The sequence below is a fragment of the Armigeres subalbatus genome, chromosome 2 (assembly GCF_024139115.2).
Source record: "Armigeres subalbatus isolate Guangzhou_Male chromosome 2, GZ_Asu_2, whole genome shotgun sequence".
In the NCBI taxonomy this organism is placed as follows: Eukaryota; Metazoa; Arthropoda; class Insecta; order Diptera; family Culicidae; genus Armigeres; species Armigeres subalbatus.
Genome location: NC_085140.1, coordinates 281,262,087 through 281,272,524, shown reverse-complemented (window position 1 = coordinate 281,272,524; position 10,438 = coordinate 281,262,087). Strand labels below are relative to the sequence as shown.

At 45.0% G+C, this 10,438-nt stretch overlaps 1 long non-coding RNA gene across 2 annotated transcripts; it reads left to right on the top strand.

Moving 5' to 3' along the window:
* The first annotated feature begins 7,857 nt into the window (after positions 1-7,857).
* Positions 7,858-10,104, top strand: LOC134216436 (uncharacterized). 2 transcript variants are annotated; one of them, XR_009980668.1, is made up of 4 exons: positions 7,858-8,210; positions 8,296-8,541; positions 8,606-8,928; positions 8,990-10,104. It is a non-coding gene; the product is annotated as an uncharacterized LOC134216436 (long non-coding RNA). The 2 variants fall into 2 exon arrangements; XR_009980667.1 differs by lacking the exon at positions 7,858-8,210 and having other exon boundaries at positions 8,224-8,541.
* The last annotated feature ends 334 nt before the right edge of the window (positions 10,105-10,438 follow it).

Genomic DNA, 10,438 nt, shown 5'->3' with positions numbered 1-10,438 from the left:
TGGTACTTCCAAACGGTTCCACGGTTGATCTAATACTGGCCGCTCCCGAGCTCGCAGCACCGGTTTTATACACGCGGCCGCGCTAATCCTGCCTGGTGGCCCGATCCTTAGCCATCGGTTGTTGGGAGCTTTTTCCTTTTGTTTAGAACCCCAGCATAAAGCATAAATGTTTTACCGGAGGGGGAAGAGGGCGGTTTAGCATGCTGAAAAAGTTTTCACCATAGGCAGGAGCATAAACTGTTAACATCACGAAGAGCTACAGCTTTCGATTCAGGATAGGGAAATGCTGTGGGGCCGCTAGGCAGAGCTTTTCAAGGATTTTCGAAGAGTTAATAGTTCGCCAGTAGATAGATAGCGTGATCAAAGCCATCTAATTGATAATTGTGCAATCAAATCGGATGGTTGTTTTTAGCATAGAAACTTTTCTAATTAAATGTTGATTTAGGCCTCTTTCCGAATGAAAGTTTTCTTTGAATTAGCGGAATGACGTCAGTGCTGTACATTGATATAAAGAAACACGTGGTAGTTTAGAAGCTCGTTGGAAATACGACTGTATACTAATAGACAAAGCTTCAAATCAATTAAATACTGTTAGGTGCTTTATATATCAACAGTCAATTTAGTTTATTGTCGATTAAAGGTTGCATGGGGAAGACGAAGGATGATATTTTAAAAACATGCACTTTTCTCAAAAATTCTAGAAGCAATTTAATTAAAAACGGAAAACGAGGTTGGACTTGTCTTATATCAAGTGTGAAATCACAAAATAAAATTTGAAATCGATAAATTGCGTTTATTATGCAGTAGAAGGAAAGTCCAACCCCGTACTGCTAGCCGTTTTTAATTAAATGGCTCCTAGAATTTTTGAGAAGATATTTAAAAAAATTTCTCGTATGCTTTCCCGTGCATTTTTTTTCAAATATCTTCCTTCGGCTTCTTCTTCTTCATGTAACCTTTATTCGCCAAAAATGATTACTGGACTTAATCTCAGCAGTACTGATTCAGTCATAACTGACCTTTTCCGTCAAAAATTTTTATTCGCTCAATCGATTCTTTATTTTACTTAAGGTCATCTTTCCCAAAGAACCCATATTTTTGACGCCTCTAAGTAATTTTAAAATTAAAAATTAAAAACCCAAATTAATCCACCTAGCAGTGATGGTGCCTTTCTCGTGCGAATAAAAAATAGTATTTTGGCCATAACTTCCGATCCCATAATCCAATCTGGCCAATTTTCAATAAGAAACACTAAGATAGAAGTTTGCGTCGAATGCAACTTGTTGCGAGCAAGTGCACAAGTTGAGGATAAGTGCACGAAAAATGAGTGACACTTTTGCTACATTTTGGTGTGTGTGTGTGTGTGTGTGTGTGTGTGTGTGTGTGTTTGTGTGTGCGTGTTTTTTTTTTCTTCCTAAACAATGGAGGGGGAATCTGCTCAACAGACATCCTGGGTTGACCAGGAAGTGCGGGGTTAGGGATCACCGAGGGAGGCAGGACTACATTCCCGACCCTTCGGTACAACCAGAAAGTAATGCTTCAAAGGGGGGCCAGTGCACAACGCACCCTCGAGGTTAGCTGCGTGTCCTTGCAGCACCGAACATCGTAACTCGCTTTTTTAGAAGAACACCATGGTATCGTGCCAGCGCGTTGCCGGCTTTCCAGGTGGCCTTACCACGCCCTATGTCCTCGGAAGGTGGGCAGGGTCAACTTCGCGCCTGCTTCCCTCTGCACGACTGGTATCAAGAATGATGATGCCGCGTGCACCCCAAATTGACCTTTCTGCGATAGGGCCTATTCGCCAGCACACAGAGGGACTTGCCGACGCGGTGCCTACGCCTGCCCCAGCCTTGACGAGGACCCCTTTCCGTCCTCGGGCTCGGAACCCGCCCGGTTGACCAACGCCGCGAAAGCGACGATACCATGTTGTTCTTCGCGCGGCCACTTGTTCGGTAAAAGGATCGAGTTCGACCACAGAGCATGACCACCGGTATGACCCATGAAGCCGACTCCGATCCCTTGGACCACCTCTTATTTGCGCCTGAACTAGCCATCCTTGAGTCCACGCGCCACCTTCTATGTAGCTCCGAGGCGATTTGGGCGATAGCCGATAAAACGGCGTTCCAGCCAACTTCATCTTTACACATCCTCCGAACTAGGTTGTCCGGGGTAGTGTCCAGACCACATGTGGCAAGCATGTGGTCACGCGTTACGTGTTCCGCCGTTTCCTCTAAACCTGCGCACACCAAACACTCGGGCGAGGCCGAGCAAGCCAGCTGCGTTGTGATTTTGCAGCACGCTTAAACGCCGGGCACATCGAACCCCCCATGGGGTGCTTGCTGTTCACAGCTTTGCTAGAACAAATCAAACAATTGGGAGGGTTCGTGCAGCATTGTGCCTTATGTCCCTCTAATCCGCAGCGTCGGCAGAGATTGCTTCTGTCAGCGCCTTTGCAGTCCTATTGCTTGGGCCCCGGTTCCAGGCACTTGAAGCAAACTTCGGGTTGCTCGTATATGCGCACAGGGCATACCGACCATCCCACCTTGACGCTCCCTAACTTGACTACCTTCGAGGCGTCCGCTGCAGATAGCCGAACCAACGCTACCTGCGTCCCTGCCGGACCTTTCCGTAGCCGAACGGCTGCGGTGGGCGTCTCCACTTCACACTGTCGCCGCAGTGCCGTGACGAGCTCTTCGACTTCAGTGATCTCGTCCAGGTCTTTAACCCTTAGATTCACCTCCGTCGTGAGTGCCCTCACCTTGACCGTCTCGCCTAGGAACTCCTCCGCCAACTTCTTGTAGGCGGCGCCCTTTTGCGAGACGCCCCGATTCAGCTCGAGTATCATCTCGCCCACCCGGATACGTTTTATTCGACGTACGTCGGCGCCGAGTTCATCGAGCTTGACGTCACTCCTCATCGCCTTCAAAACATCCGAGTACTTAGCCTCGTCCGCCGTGATGACTAGGGCATCGCCCCTGGAGCGATTGGCGCCTACCCTAGACTTCTTGCTACCCTCATTCGCCTGGGCCTTCTTTTCGGCCCTTGACGTCTTCGGTTTCCTCTTGTTCTTGACCAGGGGCCAGGAGGCGTCATCCCCCTCTATATCCCTGGTCTGGTGCGGCTGAGAACTTTCAGCCTGCCGTAACCCCTTGCCACCGTCTTTCCTGAGTGGACGGACCTTTCCTGATCCCTCCTCCCCCGGTTTTGGAGGTACCTGACCGGATTTAAGCTTCCCAGCCCCACTACCCTTGTTCGGGGTAGTAACCCTCCGCGTTTTGGAGCGGCCTCCAGGGAGCTCATCCCCTGGAGACTGTCTCCCCCGTTTTTGTGTCTGCTCCGTTGGAGCAGTAACCCCCGACGTGCCCGCGAATACTTGAGCCTCAGTCTGGGTAGACTTTGGCACCACCGTTTTCGCTGGCACGCCCTCGGTCGATTCGACCTTGTCCGAGTCCGCGAATCCTTGGGCCTCAGTCTGGGTAGACCTCGACTTCACGGATTTCACGGGTTTACACTTGGCCATCCCGACCGCCCTCTCCAGCTTGGCGTCCAACATCGACTTTCGAAGTTTCAGCAAGCTCCTCTTGAGGTCCTTACTGATATTATGCTTCGATGACGCAAAGTCGATGATGGCGTCCAGCTGTTCCGTCGCCACCTCGAAGGCCGAAAGCCCATCGCGTTTTAGTCCCATGTTCGGCTGTTCGGCCACATTGAGAGTTGACGTAAAGTCAATGTCAACTTCTCTCCACGAACAGCCTAGATAGCCGTGAGGTGTCGGCAGCTGGTTATCTGGCTAAGAATAACATTACGGATTGCCTGTTCCAGTGGTAAAAGTCCACCATACAGGTGACCCCTAATTCTCGGTGTGATGCGGCTTTATGCTTACCGTGCCTACGAATGAATGGTTAGGGGGGTCTAATAAGAGCCTAACGGCAAACGGAGCCTGTGAAGCACCAGGGCCCCCTTCACAGTATTTTAGCCCTCGCTGCGCTAACCGAAGCTATGGCGTAGTTGACTTTTTACTTCTCCGAGATAATCGGCTACTCTTATTCAACCTCATCGTGAGGTTAAATAAGAGTGGGGTTATGAATATGTGTTTTAATTAGTTTTCAACAAATTGTCACCTATATGGATTCGCATTATGCGTTTTTTTACAATGTACTTTGTGTATGTTACCTTTATGGATTCGCATTATGCGTTTTTACAGTGTACTCTGTGTTTCGTCCTTGACGTTCGGCTTCGGCTACTCTTGTTCAATCTCAACGTGAGGTTAAATAAGAGTGGGGTTATGAATATGTATTTTACTTGGTTTTCAACAAATTGTCACCTATATGGATCCGCATTATGCGTTTTTTTTTACAATGTACTTTGTGTATGTTACCTATATGGATTCGCATTATGCGTTTTTCACAGTGTACTCTGTGTCTAGTCCTTGACGTTCGGCTTCGGTTACTCTTGTTCAATCTCAACGTGAGGTTAAATAAGAGTGGGGTTATGAATATGTGTTTTACTTAGTTTTCAACAAATTGCCACCTATATGGATTCGCATTATGCGTTTTTTCACAGTGCACTCTGTGTTTCGTCTTTGACGTTCGTCCATTGTTACGTCCACTGTGTTTTTGTGACACCTCTCTTTAGTCCCTAGCTGAATGCGTGTGAGTCTACATAATTGGCTTTCCTATAAATGGTTCCATTCTCCTTTCCAACTTCACTTCCTCTTCCTTTCCCCTTTTCACTTCCTTTTCCGTCAGGTAAATGATGAGAAAGGCCAGTGAAGGCGATGGCACAAATCTCCCAAATTGAGGGGAACGTGCCTCCTGAGCCGACGTTTTGATACCTGATAACCCCTTACCACCGTCTTTCCTGGGTAGACGGACCTTTCCAGTCCTTCCTCCCCCGATTTTGGAGGTACCTGGCCGGGGTTCAGCTTCCCAGCCCCACTACCCTTTTTCGGGGTAGTAACCCTCCGCGTTTTGGAGCGGCCCCCAGGGAGCTCATCCCCTGGAGACTGTCTCCCCCGTTTTTGTGTTTGCTCCGTTGGAGCAGTGACCCCCGACGTGCCCGCAAATACTTGAGCCTCAGTCTGGGTAGACTTTGGCAAAACCGTCTTCGCGGCACGCCCTCGGTCGATTCGACCTTGCCCGAGTCCACGAATCCTTGAGCCTCAGTCTGGGTAGACCTCGACTCCACCGATTTCACGGGTTTACACTTGGCCGTCCCGACCGCCCTCTCCAGCTTGGCGTCCAGCATCGACTTTCGAAGTTTCTGCAAGCTCCTCTTGAGGTCCTTACTGATATTATGCTTCGATGACGCAAAGTCGATGATGGTGTCCAGCTGTTCCGTCGCCACCTCGAAGGCCGAAAACCCATCGCGTTTGCGGTTCATCGCCTTCACAAGCCATGGGCCGTCTATAACCTCTACCGGCGTAGCCTGGGAGATGGTTAAGTGACCCACGCTGGCGCTGCACATCGAGCTGCCGACTATTGCTTCTGGTCTTCTAGGCGGAGACCTGAACAACCCACCTCTTGCGAAGGGGTTGTCGCCTACACTACTAACACTAATTGAAGAATTGACTTGTTTTTCCATTTTGGTCCCACGAGTTGCTCGGGAAAAGAGGTCCACCACGCCAGTTTGTCGTCACAATATTAATAACATGGTTGCACGAATATGTTATCCATAATGCCATTACCAGATAGTAAGAGATAGATTGTGATAAAATAGCACCCTATTCCCGTCCGCAACGTTTACTACTCTGGCGCATCTCAACCGAATGACTTGGTTTTTAATACCGTTCTGACTCAAATCCTGAACATGACTCATATTCCGAACACTGGCGTTTTAGCGCTCTTAAACTAAACCTGTCATTGGTTTTCCGCACTGAGGATCAAGATAACAAACGAATTAAAGCTCCTGTGGAGAAAATTACGCGAATAAAGTCAAAATGGGCATTTAAAAGCTAGAAAGTTCGAAATATGAGTTATGTTCGGAATTTGAGTCAAAACGGTACATGGCTAGCATTTGTTGATTTCTAGTTGACGCAACCAGGTTTTACCGAATCGCGCTTCTTTGTCGGGCTCGACAATACGACTATCCCTTCTCCGCCAGTGATGCCTCGACACTCCAACTAACATAGGGCGGAGATTCTGCCAAAGGTCCAAGGCTCGTATTCCTCCACCAGTGATGGCTCGAGGCACCTGCTTGTCCGTAGCCAGATCAGAGATTCTTTGCAAAGTCCAGGGCCGATGCGTATCGTCTCGCATCTGTCATCAATTCGCTAAATCGTTGTACACGCACTCACCAGTATACAACCCCGGCAACAAACATATTGCACATCGATCACAGTAACTTATATATGACCGGATTCTGTCACAATATGGTTACTGCAATAAGATTGGCTTGTGTTGCTTGGGATATCATGACCATGTAACGCTAGTAATGCATAGATTATTCATCGTTTGGAACGACATCATATGCATAATTTTTTCTTGATCATCTGACATTTCGTCATTAGACTTTCTATGTCATGGACACTCTCGAAAAATTATTCGAATTTCTTTTACCGACATCAATTATAGAGTTATTTTTTATTTCAAAATAGTATTTCTGTATATTTAATAATCATACTCCACTAATTCCACCTATATTATTTCTACACTATAGTGATGTACAAAACATCAAGGTATATAATAGAGGTAATAAACTATAGAGGACGATTGTCGCTGCGGTTTTCTTTGTTATCGTCCCCAAACATGTTGGGTACCTATCTGTCAAAACGTACTGATTTTTCCTTTGTTGACATTTAGTGCCCTATCCTCGCCAGCAAAAGATGTTTCGCCAGTGACGACAGCGACAAGCGTCCTCTATAGTTTATTACCTCTATTAGGTATATAGTTGGAACGCTTTCGATAAATAAACGTTGCGGATGGGAAAAGGGGTGCTAGTCTTAGGACGAAGCCAGAGTAAACGCGACGTGCGATGCTACGCGACGCAACAGTGCAATTTGACAGCCTGTTGATAATGCTTGTTATTCTTTTACGTGAGTCGCATATCGCACGTCGCGTCTACTCTGGCGAGCACCTAAGGCTTCTTCTTTGAAAATGTAATGAGAATGTAAGCAATTTATTAACCTTTAGAGTGAAATCAGGAGTGATTCAGATTCATTCCAAATTTTCGAATACTATTCTAGTTTGAATCTGGAGCCAAATAGAACAAACATGCTGGTTTTCCCAGCAGTGTTCTATTCATGTTTTTCAAATTTTCAATTAAATGAAATCATCATGTTGGCGCCTAGAAAGGCGCCGTAATTGCAAAGTGGATTGATCCGTAGATAAAATGACGCATTCATACACCAAAACAATTGGAAAATATTCACTACTAAAAATCCACACATATTTATTGGCAAAAATCCATAGATTTTACTTATGATGTGTATCAGCGCACACCTAACCATTCTCCACGGGAACTAATGAAATATATATCCAAATAAACTTTATGTGTGGTCTCGAATAAGCAATTATTTAATTTATGTGTGGTTCTATATCGATTATATTAGGGTGGAGCTATTGCAAAAATTTATAACGGCGACACATATATCTTATATAGGTATTTTTGGCAGTGTTTGAATCTCGTGATTCAATCGTGGTTCAAACATTGACGAATACATAGACCGAAATGTCCGGTACAAAGGCATCAGAAAATCGGGCACCATGTCTTCTTCTTCGTTTTGAAGAAAATACCCCTTGTGGGTGACGAATTACATTACATAAATATTTTACGAGCACTGACTTACCCCTCTCGACGTTTTGACAGTTTGTCTGTTTGTTTTTCTCCCTCACCTTGGCGTCGTCGTAAACAACAGTTTTACGAATTTTATCAAGCGCAGTTGGATTTTCCCGGTACACCTTCTGAAAAGGCCAAATTGCGGAAACGGGACTCAACCAGGATATCACCAGCCGGAAGCTGCTTACGACCACGAAAGATTCGGACGCGGATTTCATGTGGAATCCAAAGGAATATAAAGGAATTCCAGCACAGTCCCACAAAGGCAGCGTCGAACTTGATAAATTCACCGGAACCGGCGGGTGTTGTTAACCATCTTTCTTTGGATAGCAATATCAAATTGGTATAACGGATTCATACCAGCCACCTTCGGAATTCCATCACTGGCTCCGAAAATTGCTTTTGTCGCCTGCTAATGCTGCATTCAAAACATTCCGGTGATCTGCTGTACCAAATAATTCCACATAAGCCGCCTGCGGGACAGCAACGGATCAAAGTGAATGAAAAAACTATTATTTTTAGCGCAGTGCCAGACTCTTAGACCGTTGACCGGCTGCAGAATGATACAGTGCGTGAGAATATGGACACATTGAATCTTCCGGTATACAATCCGATCTGCTGCCGTCGGACAGGTGCCTCGATCTTCTCCTGAATACATTCTAGGAACACTGCATAGAGCCTGACCGGTGCGCCTGCTGATACCGTCAGCGTTTCCGGAACGCTATGAATTGCGGAAAAAAACTGATTCCTACCGAATTAGCAGCACACGTAAGAACATTCTGACCTGATTGATAATTTCTTTTTGTTATTAAATTGTTTCATCTAATCTTAGGTATTGGGAATCTTTTTCGAAAGGGAAAATAGGCCAGCCAGCAGTGTGATCTCTTGGTAAACCAGCAGCAGCGGATTCCCACTAATCTACCTGGAGTTTCTGGAACGCAATGGAATGCACGAAGAGAAGGATTTTTACCAAATCAGGACACGCTGAACTTGTTCCGTATACATACATCATTTTCGAAGGGTGGTGGGGAACTTGGCGCAGACCTGTACCGTAGCAATGCGCATAGGAAGCATAAGGAAACCGGAAGCAGCAGCTCTTGGCCCCCATAACCGTCCATGTAATCAATGAGATGCGGATGGTAAAATCATCAACAGGTAAAACTTAATCACTCAATACTTTCATTCTCAAATTGAAATAATTGTTCTTCCTTCACAGAACTGGCAGGCAACAGCCGTGGAACCAGATGTAAATCATCACCATCCTACATTCATCGTGCAGCAAGCAGGAATGCTGTCGGATCATATTTTGCATTACACACGCACAACATAAAACGTGGCTTCTACTCTGTCAAAAAACAATATTGAGGGGAAAATATACATATTTAAATAAATATCGTAGACGCCCCCGAATGTCCCTGGTTGCTGTGGCATCCTCATCTTTGATGGCTCATTCTTTCTTCAGGTCTCATCGGTAATGCATAGTTTTCTCTATAGCTGATGGGAAAATGTCTGGTAGCAAATAGCAAGCCTCGATAAAATTTACTATATTTCCGTAAACGCATAATAGTTGGATTTAAAAAAATATCGAATGACTAGGTAAAACCGTAACTGCTTCCAGACATTGAACTGAAATTCCGTTCTTAGCAAACCATGAAACTTTGGTAACCAATACCTTCTTCTTACTGGCAATACACCCCCCACTGGGACAGAGCCGCCTCGCAGCTTAGTGTTCATTAAGCACTTCCACAGTTATTAGTGAGCTAGCTACCAAGCAATCAATGAACCAACCAACTAATCAACCAATCAATTCACCATTCAAGCAATCAATAAAACTAACCAACTAATCAACCAATCAAGCAACCAAAAAACAAATAACCAACTAACTAGCAGACCAAAAAATCAAGCAACCAATAAATCAACTATTTAAGCAAGCTACCAATTAGACACTTAATATATTTGTTACATTTGGCTTGAAGGCCTTCAATGTGATTTTTAAAAGTTAATTTTTGATCTAGCAGAAGTCCTAAATATTTAGAATTCTGATAGTTTACCTGCAGTGAGCGATCTGATAAATAATTTTGGATCAGTTTAATAGCTGGTTGGTTGTTTGCTCATTGTTTGTTGGTTGATTGATTGGTTATTTAGTTGATAGGTTGCTTGATTGGTTGGTTGGTTGATTGTTGGTTGGTAGAATGATTAATTGGTTGGTTGCTGCTTGATTTGTTAGTTGGTAGAACTGTTGAATGGTTGGTTGCTTGATTGGTTGGTTATTTGGTTGATTGGTTGTTTGACTGGTTGATTGATTGGTTGGTCGGCTGGTTAGTTGATTAGTTGTTTTGTTGGTTGCTTGAATGGCTAATTGTTTGGTTGCTTGATTGGTTGATTGGTAGCTTGCTGGAATGGTTGATTAGTCAATTATTCAGTTGGTTTATTGCTTGATTGGTTGGTTGATTAGTTGATTGCTTGATTAGTTGGTTGGTTGATTGTTGGTCGGTTGCTTGATGGGTTGATTAGTTGTTTTGTTGACTGCTTGATTGGTAGATTAGTTGGTTGCTGGCTTGATTTGTTGGTTGGTAGAATGATTGATTGATTGATTGGTTGCTGCTTGATTTGTTAGTTGGTAGAACTGTTGAATGGTTGATAGTTGGTTGGTTGCTTGACTGGT